We start from the raw sequence: 12824 nt of genomic DNA on the forward strand, positions 1-12824 counted from the left end.
AGTTGAAAGGTCACGTTTATCAGCATTGAATTGAGGCAGTGTCAGTCGTTCTGCCAGCTTTTTCAAATGCTGCTAATCTCAGTTTAAATATGAATCCATTCCTTGGGTGTTTCAGTTAATGTCCTCCGTGATAACACTTCAATGGGGGGAGTTCAGAGGAGTTTGTACATGACAGATGGTGGAAGAAGAGGATGACGAAGAAGAAGAAGAAGTGACTGAAAGGCTGGAGAAAGATCCTGTAGTCAAATACTCATAATACACACCTGGCAGCCATCTGGCGTGAGGAGGCCGGTGCTCTGTTGTTACGTTCACCAAACACACCGATTTATCTTCGTCTTAAAAACCTTCTGTAACTTTAAAAGTGAAACGCACTCTTTAAAAAACTGACCATAAATCCAACTTTTGTTTCGCTTGTCAAAGTGTGGAAACCGAGCAGCTGCGTGTTAGAAAGGAAGTGACAGCTTGGCGTCGCTGCTGAATGCACATTCGAGGCGCAGGTTCCTGCGAGGGTTCTCCGGAGACGGCATTTTCAACCGAACCCCGGAGCCGACGTTAGCTTAGTGAGATGGGTAGCTGCTTGCTGGCTAGAACCGAGAAGCTGCTTTTGTCTGCGGTCTGGAATCAAGGATCCTTTGGTTTGCAAACCGCTAAGAACTCTGGGTGTTAAATCTGCCGGTGCTGTTGCAAACCGCGTGTGTTCGCCGCGAGGACGGAACGTTCGCCGGATGTAGCGGCCGACGCCGCGACGAATGTCTGACGGCGCAGGTCAGCGCCTACTTGGGTCGAAGCTCCCACTCGAGCTTTGAAACAGCAGAAACAGTTCCGCGCCGCATTACACAGAAACGCTCGGTCACATGTTCACCCATGTGCTGGCCGTCCTCCCACTTATTCTCCTCGCTCCATCACACAGACACACTGCTGAATGTAGAACAGTGTGTCAGACAGTAGAGGAGAGTAGGGAAACCAGACTCCATTCAGGTTTTACTTTTGATGGTTTTCCATATTTTTGAATCTTCAGATTCACTCTCATTCCCCGTCTCTTCACTCGCTATTTAAAATCACCTTAAGATCTTTTTTCCCCTTTTCTCGTCGTCCTCTTGCCTCTTTTTTTTTTTGTCTCCTTCTCTTCTCTTATCCTTCGCTATCCCTCTCTTTTCCTCTCTATCCCGCATTTCTGTCGTTCTACCATGTGCTGTTATCAGATTAGAGACCAGAGGTTGATAAAGGTTAGCTGCACTGTGTGCGTGCGTGTGATCACATGGACGCCATTTTCTACCCAGTGACTAATGGCTCAGCCGCGGGAGACTGAGTTCAATTGAGAGGGGCTTGACTGTGTGTGTGTGTGTGTGTGTGTGTGTGTGAGAGAAATGCGGCAGAAGAGAGCGAGTTCACATGAGGAGACGGGCACTGCAGAGACTGGACCACATGTGTGTGTTTCTGTGTGTGTGTGTGTGTGTGTGTGTGTGTGTTCAGTCCATAGCATTTACAGTGGTGGGAGGGGAGGAGGCTCTATGCTGTCCTCAGATGACACACCCAGGAGAGCTGCTGTGTGTGTGTGTGTGTGTGTGTGTGTGTGTGTGTGTGTGTGTGTGTGTGTGTGTGTGTGTGTGTGTGTGTGTGTGTGTGTGTGTGTGTGTGTGTGAGAGTGAGAGTGAGTGGGCGGGACTACCGCTTGTCCTCAAATGTCGTCCGTATCCCCACAAACCCCCTGAGAAACTCCAGCCCCGCGCCGCCTCCTGTGTGGGATCCGCAGATCGGTGTTTATTCCGTGTGCGTTCAAATGGCTCTAAATGTTTATCAGTGCTGTCACGCGCAGACCTCGCAGCTCCGGCTCCTGTCGGAGATGGTTTTTTCATGGAAATTTCCAGTAGCGCCTGACTGTTCGCCGCAGAGTCGGAGTTTCGCTTGAACCTTAGGAAACACGGGGAACTCTGCCGTCTCCATTGTCCGGGGTCCGTTTCAGCTCCACAGCATCCCAGAGCGGAGCCGTGACGAGTCCTACGTCTGCGCCGTGTTCGTAATGTTGTTCCAGGAGACCTCATTGGATCAGGACAGTTTGGGCGATTTCATCCTTTTCCCAGGACTCTTCCGTAACTGGGGTTTTCCAGGTGAAAGGGAACCCGTGGAGGCTGGGTTCACACGGATTTCAGATAAATCTGAAAGCACTTTGCATGTTCAAGTGTTTCCACAACACGGACATCTGTGGACTAATTTACAGTATAAAAGTGTTTCGGTCTTTTGCTCTTCATGCTGCCTCATTTTAAAACGACGCTGTGCGGTTTTTCACCGATGGTAGCGCCGAACGGACCCTAGAAGCGTGTCCAGGCGGAAAGTAACGAAACATGTTCACCTCCGCTGAACTGTTTTCGCAGTCCCTGTTGAAACGGTTTCAGCTCGTGGGGATGTGTCTTCACGTCAGTTGGCAATGCTTTGCACAAATCTGCCTCTAACCACGCCTTTCCGTTGATTTTGTATGCAAATGCGACACCTCTAAAATTCCCCTCGCGGTCTGTCTGAACACGCGGTGAGTCCCGACGTCATTTCCAACCTTCTCGTGGAGTTTACATACGGAGGGTCCAACGAAGTCCCGAACTTTCCCTGCTGAAGTGGGCTACGTGGACGCAGAGCTGCAAACATATGTGACCTTAAATACGAAAGAGACACGGGCTGCAGTGTGAAGCTCGGCCCTGAGGGGGGCGCTGCAGCAGCTGGCGAGGGGATTAATCTGACTTGCTCGATTTGTGCCTCTCCTCAGTTCAATTTCAGAGTCGAGGTTAAAATTAGACTCGGCCTAGAAGAACACGGGTACGTTTGCGTTTAACTTTGAAGTCTTCGGAATATAGGACAGTTGAATGTCCTCACTAGTATAAGTAAAGCATGAGTGTGAGCGTGTGAGTCATGCGAAGGGGACGTCTGAGGAAGGACAGGCTGCTTTGCAAATCTGTCCTCAGGTTGTGTCTGTCTGTCTGTGTGTGTGTGTGTGTGTGATGAGACTGATCAAATGGAGCCACTTTGATGTTCAAACATACAGTTTGACACTATAGCATATGTAGTGCGTCCATTTTAAGAGCCTCAAAAGTAATTGGACGAACTACCATAAGTATAAATAGGATTATTTTCGGTGCTTGGATGAAGATCCTTTGCGGTCAATGACTGGCTGAAGTCTGGAAGCCATGGACGTCACCAGATGCTGAGTGTCCCCCGTTGAGATGCTTTGTCGGGCTTTTACTGCAGCCGCCTTCAGTTGCTGCTTGTTTGTGGGTCTTTCTGCCCTCAGTTTTGTCTCCAGGAAGTGAAAAGCTGCTCAGTTGGGTTGAGGTCAGGTGACCGACTTGGCCATTGAAGAATATTCCATTTCTATGCCTTGAGAAGCTCTCGTGTTGCTTTCTCAGCATGTTTTGGGTCATTATCCATCTGTACTGTGAAGCACCGTCCAGTCAGTTTTGCAGCATTTGGCTGAATCTGAGCAGGTAGTAGAGCCCTGTACACTTGAGAATTCATCCTGCTGCTTCTATCAGCAGCCATGTCATCAATGAGACCAGAAAGGCCAGGTTAGACTTTGCCAGGAAACGTCTAAAAAAGCCTGCCCAGTTCTGGAACTAGATTCTTTGGACATATTGCATATCAAGTGTTCTCGACCCGGCTAGATGTTACAAAACGTTTTTCTTCACCAAGGAAAGAATTCTGCCATCATCCACTTCAGTTGTCTTCCATGGTCTTCCGGGCCTTCTGGTGTTGCTGAGCTCGCCAGTGCATTTCCTTCTTTTTAAGAATGAACCAAATTGTTGATTTGGCTTGTTTGGTTTTTCAGCCTAATGACGGCCTCCTTCATTTGCCTTTTTGGACCACATACCACATACTGAGACACGAACAAATGCCAATTCAGCACCTGGAATCAACTCCAGACCTTTTATCTGCTTCATTTGTCCTGACATAACGAGGGAACAGGCCACACCTGAACATGAAACTGTCCGTCAATTGTCCAGTTACTTATTACTTAACCTCTCAAAATGAGGGACTACGTATAAAATGGCTGTAATTCCTAAACGGTTGATGCGATATTTTTGTTCAACCCCTTGAATTAAAGCTGAAAGTCTTCACTTCAACCACATCTGGACGGCTTCATTTCAGATCCATCATGGTCGTGTCGCTGTCCAAATACTTATGTACCTAATTGTAAATGCGCTCAACACACACACATGCTTGTACTTCTAATCTTGGTGAGGACGCTCATTGAGATGATGCATTCCCCAGCCCCTCACCCTGACCCTGATGATCTAAACCTGATTCTAACCTGGACCCTGTAACCAAGTCTGAGCCCTCGAGCAGCCCTTTGAAGGTGTGAGGGATGGGCCAAGTGTCCTCACTTTCCCTTACACATGATAGAGGACAGAGCAGCATGTGACTGTGCACACTGTACTCTGGATATTTTGTTTGAGAGTTAGAAATAATTAGCTCCCAAAAGGAATAAAACGGGGAAACAAATTGTAAAGCAGCAGGAGAGACAGAGTTAATATATGGGCTGTATATATCTCTGTCTATATAATTAAAATTGTATGCTAAAAGTGTGTAAAAGAAAGGGAGGGAGGGAGTTCCACTGTTTGGGTCATTTGCATATCTGTGTGTATAACTGTGTGTGTGTGTGTGTGTGTGTGGTGTGGTGTGGTGTGGTGTGGTGTGGACGATGCCCGCGTCCAATAGTAGTCAAGCCGTTAATTACTTTCAAAGGCAGGAAGATGAAAATGCATCTGGATTTCATCTGAACCCCTTCAAACCTGGCAACCTGTCGTCTGATGCCGATTGAAGACTTTGATTCTAAAATTAGATATTCATCGTTTGAGAGAAGGAAGACCTGCATGCAGAGGAATGACTGACGGCAAGAGATGTAATGAAGGACTTTGTAAGGGATAAAAGGTACCTTGAATAAACTTTCACTGACGGGAACCTCCAGATCTGACTGATATGCAGAGATAAACTATAGATAAATGTAGTTTATATATCTAAGACATTCCTATTTTTATCGGTTCCTTTTTGAGCTTCAACCAGATGCAAATTAGGAAAGTAGGTCTTTGTGGCATCATAACAAAGACAAATTCAGACATCCACACCTCCATGATAACTGGGCAAACTGTAGATCATCTGATATGATTGAAAGCTCCGCAGCAGCTACTAAAGGACCTTGTGGGGAGATGTTTTTTTGCAGTAACATTCTGGTGATTTCTCTATTCTTGGGGCGCAGTCCTTACCAGCAGTGGAGCTAAAAATATGGAGTTTGCCCTGAGAGGACGCTGGAGTGAAGGTCATGAGGTCACTAGAGTCTAAAGGAGAGCAGTGGCAGCCGGTCGCTGCGGATTGTGATATTGTATCGGTGGAAGTCTCGATTTCAGTCTCAACAGAAGCTGTGCTAGCAGTTGTTTGGACACAGTCTCTGGTTGTCTTTAGTGACGAAAGACAACCAGAGACTGTGTCCAAACAACTGCTAGCACAGCCAGCCAATAAAACTATGTTTTGTTGGCTGTAACCATTCACCCATCAAGGTGCTGCAAGTCCAACCACCAAGAAGGTTGGACTTGCAGCACCTTGTTGGGTGAATGGTTACAGCCAACAAAACAGTTTTTCTTTGTTTTGTTTTTTAGAAAAGGCAGAAGCCAAAGAAGAAGAGGGTAGAGGAGGAAGAGAGCAGAGAGTTAGCTGCTGGTGGTGAAAAACCCCCTAGTTGTGATGGACAATGAATGATTTTGGTTTAGCTTCTGTCCGTGTTTATTTGTTAACCTAGATGAACTGAAACCATCACGAGCTCAGTGAACAACATGACAGGAGGAAGATGCTGGGCACAGCTCCATCCATCCAGTCGAGTGGGTCACCGCTGCGGGGCGGGGGCGAGTGAAGCGGCGGCAGGAGGTGAGTCGAGCTCACCGGGGTTCAGGTAAGACCCTGGCAGACATTCAGGTGGTGATGTGGCCTGTTACTATCTGGTACAGCCACAAATGTTTCGTGGTAATTTAATCCCCTGGAGCTAACAACAAATGAGAGAGATGAAATCATCATTCTTAGTCATGCTGACAAAGCTCTGATTGTTGGTTGTTTCTCAAACCAGATCAACAGTCGTAAATAACACATCATCAGATCTGTTTGAATCACCTAAGAGGTTAGAGAAGTGGATGGTAATTCAGAGCTCCCGAACCAGGCTACATGAATATCGAAAGCAGCTCCTTAAATTTCTGAGATAACCTGCTATGGACAAAAACACTGGACTTTGTGAGCCACAAAAAGAAGTAAAATGATAGCAGACGGGATGCAAACCCGAGTATCTAACCAAAGAGGTCAAGGCACTGGTCTTCCTGTCAGACAGACCCCTGGAGAGAGTTGAGTCCAGTCAGCTACAGCCAGAAAATGTGGATTAACCGCAATTACTGCCACATGGGGAATGTGAGTAGGAAAATAGATCTAGTAAGTCAGGGTTGTTCTAAAATTTGGAGGTTTGACAGATTATTCATTTATATCATTGCATCTGTAAAGAAGAGGAGAGTGAAAACTATGACCTGGCCAAGTTTCGTCCCCCGAGCGGGATCCAATTGAAAACCTTTAGAGTATTTTAACGTGGGAAGGTAGAGCAACAAAACCCCTCCAGCAAAGAGCGGCTGAAGAGACTCATCTGTGAAGAAGCAAAACATCTCTCCACAGATCTGTTCTGGACCGGTATCCTCGCCCAGGAGGATCGAACTTTTGTTGCAGTTGTTTCTTTTATACGGAGCTTTCATTATAGTTTAATTAAACACTTTTTGTTTTTCGAATTAGTTGGCTTCATTCCTCTTGGGCTTCGGCTTAAACAAACAAAACTGTATTTACTCGACGCCTTCGTGATACTGACCAGGGGTGTCCTCAGCTTTGTTGTAGCTGAAACTATTTGGGGAATAAAGAGTGGATTGTTGAAGAATAATTTCCAACATGTTGAATTTTGATGGACAGTAAAGCGTTTGACATCTCCATGATATTTGTCCTTGGGAAGGGCCTAGATTACAGAACGACGTCTACACCGGCCGTAGGTGTAAAATGTCAGCTGCAGCCACGGTCGTCCGCGACGCCAGCCCTGTTCAATTAGAGCCGGGCCGACTGAAGGAAATGGCAGCTTCACCTGACAGTGGAGCATTTGAAACCTCGCCGGTGATGAAAGTATGTCAGAGCTTTTTGAGATCATCGGTTCTCTGCCTGTCAACTCCGACCGTCACTGTGATGGACAGAGAAAGAGAGAGGGGGAACCTTGGTCTACAGCTCTCTCTCCCTCTCTTTAAGCTCCGGATTTCACAACGGCATCTGAAGGGAGAAAAAGGGAGGACGACAGTGAGTGATGTTATCTCCTCCGTCCTCCTGATCTCTTTCCTTCTCTCAAGGTTTTCCAAGTGTCTGACATTTATGTCCTAATCTCTTCACCGCTCACAGAAAACCCAGGATAAACCAACTTTTCTCTCCAGTGCCGCCATCATAGCGGCTTTGTCACTAGACTTACCGACTTTTCAGGCCCTTTGGTCGAGTTTTATTCACCGTAGCACCTAGAGACAAATCTAGCAACTTTTTGGACCAACCTTCACTAATCTCCGTAGAAGAGTCGCCAGTGTTGACCCACGAGCGCGAGGTCTGGCTTTCCCTCTGCAGGCACGACTCTCTGTGCGTCTCGTTCAACTGACCACACGGCAGCTGACACAGACGTGACTGAGCTTCTAACTTTCTCTCTGGCTGATCATTTTACAGGTAAATGTACCTGAAATCTCAGCTCAGCCGTCGTCTTTAACTCACGTGTCTGGTGATTCTGTCAGACGACGTCGTGGTTATGAAACCAGGATTTTAGCAGCAGAGCAGCAGCTTGGAAGTGACTGCTGGTTAACATGTCGTCTCAATGGGCCACGTTTCAGTCACTGTTTCATACTCGTTCCGTCGTCTGACAACAGAAACAGAAAAACGTGTAGATGACAAAAAGCTTTACTGGGAATTCAGCTGCATTAAATTCATGTATATGTGAGCACAGAGAGCAGGAGAGAAGCGAACAGGTAAAGGTCGGGTCCAGCCAGATACCAGGTTTTGACCTGGTCTATTTTTCAACTAACTGTTGATACTGGTCAGAAGTCTCTCTGTGTCTCTCAATCAGTTCAGCTCTCTGTCCACATTTATTTCCCCAATGTCAGTGTCCAGCTCAACACATTAACATCACCACCCTTGTATATTAATCAAGAGAAGATAATAAAATAGAGAAATGTTTCTCAGTATTTGCTGCAATTATCTACCTGTCTGTCCGTCTTTGTTTTGGCTCAAACTTGTCTCGGCCACTTACTTGTCTCAGTCATGTGTGGGTTTTATCTTGGACTTGTCTCATATTCTGACTTGTCTCGGTCTCACGGAGGTTTTGTCTCGGCCCTGCGTTGGTCTCGTGGGTCGTTTGGCGGTCGGACTTGTCTTGAGTCCCATTGACCCGGACTTATCTTGTCTTGCGAGTGTTTTGACTAGACTGGGACTTTCTTGGTCTCGGTCACCGTTCCTGCCTCTCACCGTCATCTTGTCTTTGTAGTAGGAGACCTTTTTGCACTTATGCGTGGACAGATATCGTACGTCCATAGTGAGCCATAACACCGACCGACAATATTTCATCTCTAACATAATTATATATTTTTGTCAGAGATGTAATCGTGATTTGAGTGAATTATGCTACACGTCAAGCTCATTTGGACTCAGATCGGACCTTGTCTCAGAACTGCTCAGTCTTGACTCAAGTGCTCCTGACTGCAAGCCCAAATAAAGCTGTTTGTTGGCTGAAGTGAGTGGTCGAGAGTGGGATGTGATCAGGTTCCTCCCCAGTTCGTCTCCATGAGAAATGTCACAGATTACTAGCGATTATTATTAAAAAACACACCTCCTGCGTGTCCCTGGTGGTTCTCGGCTGTCGTCCTCGGTTCAGGGTGACTGACTGTCCCTCAGCCGTCTGCTGTGTTTGTTCCTATAGAGTCCATTAGACCTCAGCTCAGGAAATTACACCTCAGCCTAAATGAGCGAGAGGAGGAATCTGGATGCCTAGCAACAACCGCTTTCTGCCTTCTCCTGCTGAATCTGACACACACACACACACACACACACACACACACACACACACACACACACACACACACACACACACCTTGTCCACAGAGGCATAAATGCCACACCAGCCCGGTCGGCAGCTGCCTTTAGAGTCGGCTGCTAATTTGGTCGATTAGGACACTGTTAATCGTGTCAATGAAACCCGGTGTTCATTTGTCAAATTAAGCCTAATGCTAATTGATCATCTAGGGGGCAGAGTTGGGGGGGGGGGTCTAATCAGGTGGATGTCATCTGCCAAACACACACATTAACAAACAGATGATTAAAAAAGGAAGGGAAACGTCTTCCAGAGCCGAGCGAGGTTAATTGTAGCAGCTTGTTAAGGAATTAACTAATTAACACGCAGTGAGGTGAGCTTGATTGACAGCTGGACAAGGTGTCTATGGTCTCCCAGAATGCACAGCAGTACATGTCGCAGGGGTGGTGTTGTGTTCATGTGCAGCCTTGATTGTGTGTTTGCATCCGTGGGCTCATCTGCCTATTGTTTGTGTCCGTCTCCGTGTGTGTGTGTGTGTGTGTGTGTGTGTGTGTGTGTGTGTGTTGTGTGCGTGTGTGTGCGTGTGTGTGTGTGTGTGTGTGTGTGTGTGTGTGTGTGTGTCTGTCCATGCTGAAGATTTTGAGCTCCTCAGTTCCCTGATTTCCATTCGTCCCAACGAGTCTCCAGCATCTCAAAGACGCTGGAAAGGCACATTGAGAAGCGACAGATAATTATGCCGGGACACCGCAGAGTGTGTGTGTGTGTGTGTGTGTGTGTGTGTGTGTGTGTGTGTGTGTGTGTGTGTGCACGGGTGGGACATTAAATCACTCGCACAGGTTTTAAGCAGTATGTTTCTGTTCTTCTCTGGGGGGGGGGCTTGATGGATTGATCTCTCTGACTTGCTCTTCACCTTCTCGTTTCCTTCTGAAGGTGGAACAAACTTTTCAGAGTGCGTTCACATCTTCATATTGTCGGAGAGGAAACTCTGCAGGAGCAGCTTCTCATTGTGGGGACTGTTGAGGACACTGAGGCCATGTCCTCGCTGCTTTTTCTGGGCATGTGTTTGGGCTGGGCAGTGAATTTCATTGCTTTTTGAGTACAATACGACCGTAGTGAGTCGGTACCGAAAGTTGGCTTGTTGACTTTGATTTGGATCATATCTTTACTGACATAGATCAGAAAACCTTTCCAAAACCAGCCAGAGGGACATTTCCTTATTTGAAGAAGATTTATTGAGCAGTTTGACGTATGTTCTCAAAAGAAAACTACAGTACATTTCAACCAGCCAAGGTCACGTCCTGCGTTATACCTTTTGGAATTTGGGTGTCAGAAGGTTTTTAAGTTTTTGGGTTAAATGGTTATAGGGTTATATTATAAGAGCTGATTAAAAAATTTTGTGGACCTGTGTTTAGGGCATAAAGGGCTTGGACCAGCATTTGGGGTGAGAAAATTTAATTGAAAATATAATTGAGTAATTAAATGAATAAATAAAACTTATTTCTGTGAATTCTCAGAAAATTGTCCAGGGTTTGGTTGGTGGCCACTTGGGTTTTTCTGTCTGGTCTTGGATATGGCAATAATCCTCTAAAACCCTTCAGACGCGTTGAAAACCGCCATCGTCCCGCTGCTCGCTGTCTTCTGTGTGCGAGAAAATGAAAGGAAACAACAGGCGCTGAGCCTGTTGGAGTAATCGACATTTCATTGAAATGTCAGTATAGTGACGCTGCCTCTGTCTTTTTATTGGCCCCTCATTCAGCTCCGGTCTTCAGGCCCCGCTGCTGCCAAGGAAACTTTAATTAATGATGATAATAGTAATTATTTAAAGAAAAAAATGTGGAAAGATTCACTTTGTCTTCTCACTCCATCCTCATTTATCTCTTTCTCTTTGTACTGCCCTTTAATCTGTCACTCATTCCCACACACACACACACACACACACACACACAATGTGCAGGGTAAAGAATCCTCTGTGCAGAAGCTTTGGCTTTATATCACTGAATTAGCATGTCACTGTGACGATAACACACACACACAGACACTCGTATAGATTTACACACATCCACATGCAGTTAATGCCCACACACACACACACACACACACACACTGCGGCAGAAGCTGTGACAGCTCGAAAACACAATAAATCTTTGTCACACAATTTGCTGACGCCCCACACTGCAAACTGACAAACACACACGTGTGTGCTCAGCTCTACATGACAGCACCAAGACGAATGTATATGCAAACACAGATATACTGTGCACACACACACACACACACACACACAGAGGCACACACAGCAGTGTACGAGCTACGTGCAGCATTTCTTAAAGCAAAACTCTGACATTTTGTGCTTTTGTTGGATATGTGAGGCTGAATTTTGGGGAAATCTTGGATGATGATGATGATGATGATGATGATGATGATGATGATGATGATGATGGTGTGGCGAGCGTCCGGTTTCATGGCCTCGGGATTGTGTTTCGTGGTCCCGTGGGCTTTGTCGGACCGTGACCTCCAGTGTGCACGGGGATGGTTTGCAGCGACGGTGGTGTTGGTGGAGTGTAAAGCGACAGGGAAGAGAGTCTGCACCTCTGAATCTGAGGCCTCGCTACCGTGCTGGAAACCCACGGGCCCCCCCCACTTGTACCGGGGGTGAGTCACTGCCGCAAGTGAAGGAGTTCAAGTATCTCGGGCTCTTTTTCACAAGTGAGCGCGAAGACCGGTTTCTACTTCTGCACAAGTGGCCTGCGCCGTTGCGAGCATTAATACTTCGCCTTTTTAATAATCGCCTTTAAGCTGCCAGTATGCCTCTTCTGCAGTGCTTGTCAGAAGGTTGAGTAGCTCCAGAACCCCCACACACACACACACACACACACACACACACACACACCTTTGCGACGTCAGACTGGGGGGGGGGTATGTGTGCTCGAATTACAGTAACTTTCTGAAACCACCAAACCGACATTCACACCCACGTCGGCAGGGAGGAGGTGACCGGGGACTTGTCTCGAGACAAGTTTCTTTCACTACGAACCCCGTCCAGGAGAGAGAGTCTGCAAAACGGTGTCTCCTCCCTCTCAGTGACAACAGGTTATACAAACCACCTCCTTCCTCTAATACCGTAACTTGGCCCTAAGGTCGTGTTCAGACTGGCCCTGCATGAAAAACCACAGCCCCTCATCTGTTTGAAAGGATTCCTTCCGTGAAAAGTTTCCTGAGTTTTTCAGGGTATTTTGAAGTTTTTTCGAGATGTTTTCAATTTTCTGACCCACCTTCAACCGCTCACCCTCAACAACCCTTGCACTGTTTAAACGCGGTGAGATCCAACGTAAAAGGGGTAAACGGTGCGGAGGCAGCAGTAATGCGAACATTGGGGAAAGCTCCCGATTCACCAGTCGGTCTTCGTTCCGACTCCGGCTGTGGTCACGAGCTTTGAGGCTCGACGAGTGAGGTCCCAGATACGATCCACGGAAATGGGTTTCCTTCACTGAGTGGCTGGGCTCACTTGAACTGTGCGTTCAGACAGAGAGCGACATGTCGATTCACCCAAGGAACCAGCTGTGTTAGCTGTTAGCTGTAGCTAGATAGAAACAAATGCACCGACCGTGTGAGTGTGGGAGTTTTTCTGTGTTCGCGTTCAGTTCAGACTATGACTGATCTCAGAACTCACCAGGGAGTTGGGTTCTTTCTGTTTAGGCTCTTTTCTCCAGTTCTCTGAACT

General features: G+C 46.9%; 1 protein-coding gene across 3 annotated transcripts in view; it reads right to left on the minus strand.

Moving 5' to 3' along the window:
• The window catches only part of LOC120789870 (NACHT, LRR and PYD domains-containing protein 12-like), a 1168582-nt gene that overhangs the window by 995538 nt on the left and 160220 nt on the right, over positions 1-12824 (minus strand). The window lies entirely within an intron of this gene.

Source organism: Xiphias gladius, chromosome 5 (genome assembly GCF_016859285.1).
Source record: "Xiphias gladius isolate SHS-SW01 ecotype Sanya breed wild chromosome 5, ASM1685928v1, whole genome shotgun sequence".
In the NCBI taxonomy this organism is placed as follows: Eukaryota; Metazoa; Chordata; class Actinopteri; order Istiophoriformes; family Xiphiidae; genus Xiphias; species Xiphias gladius.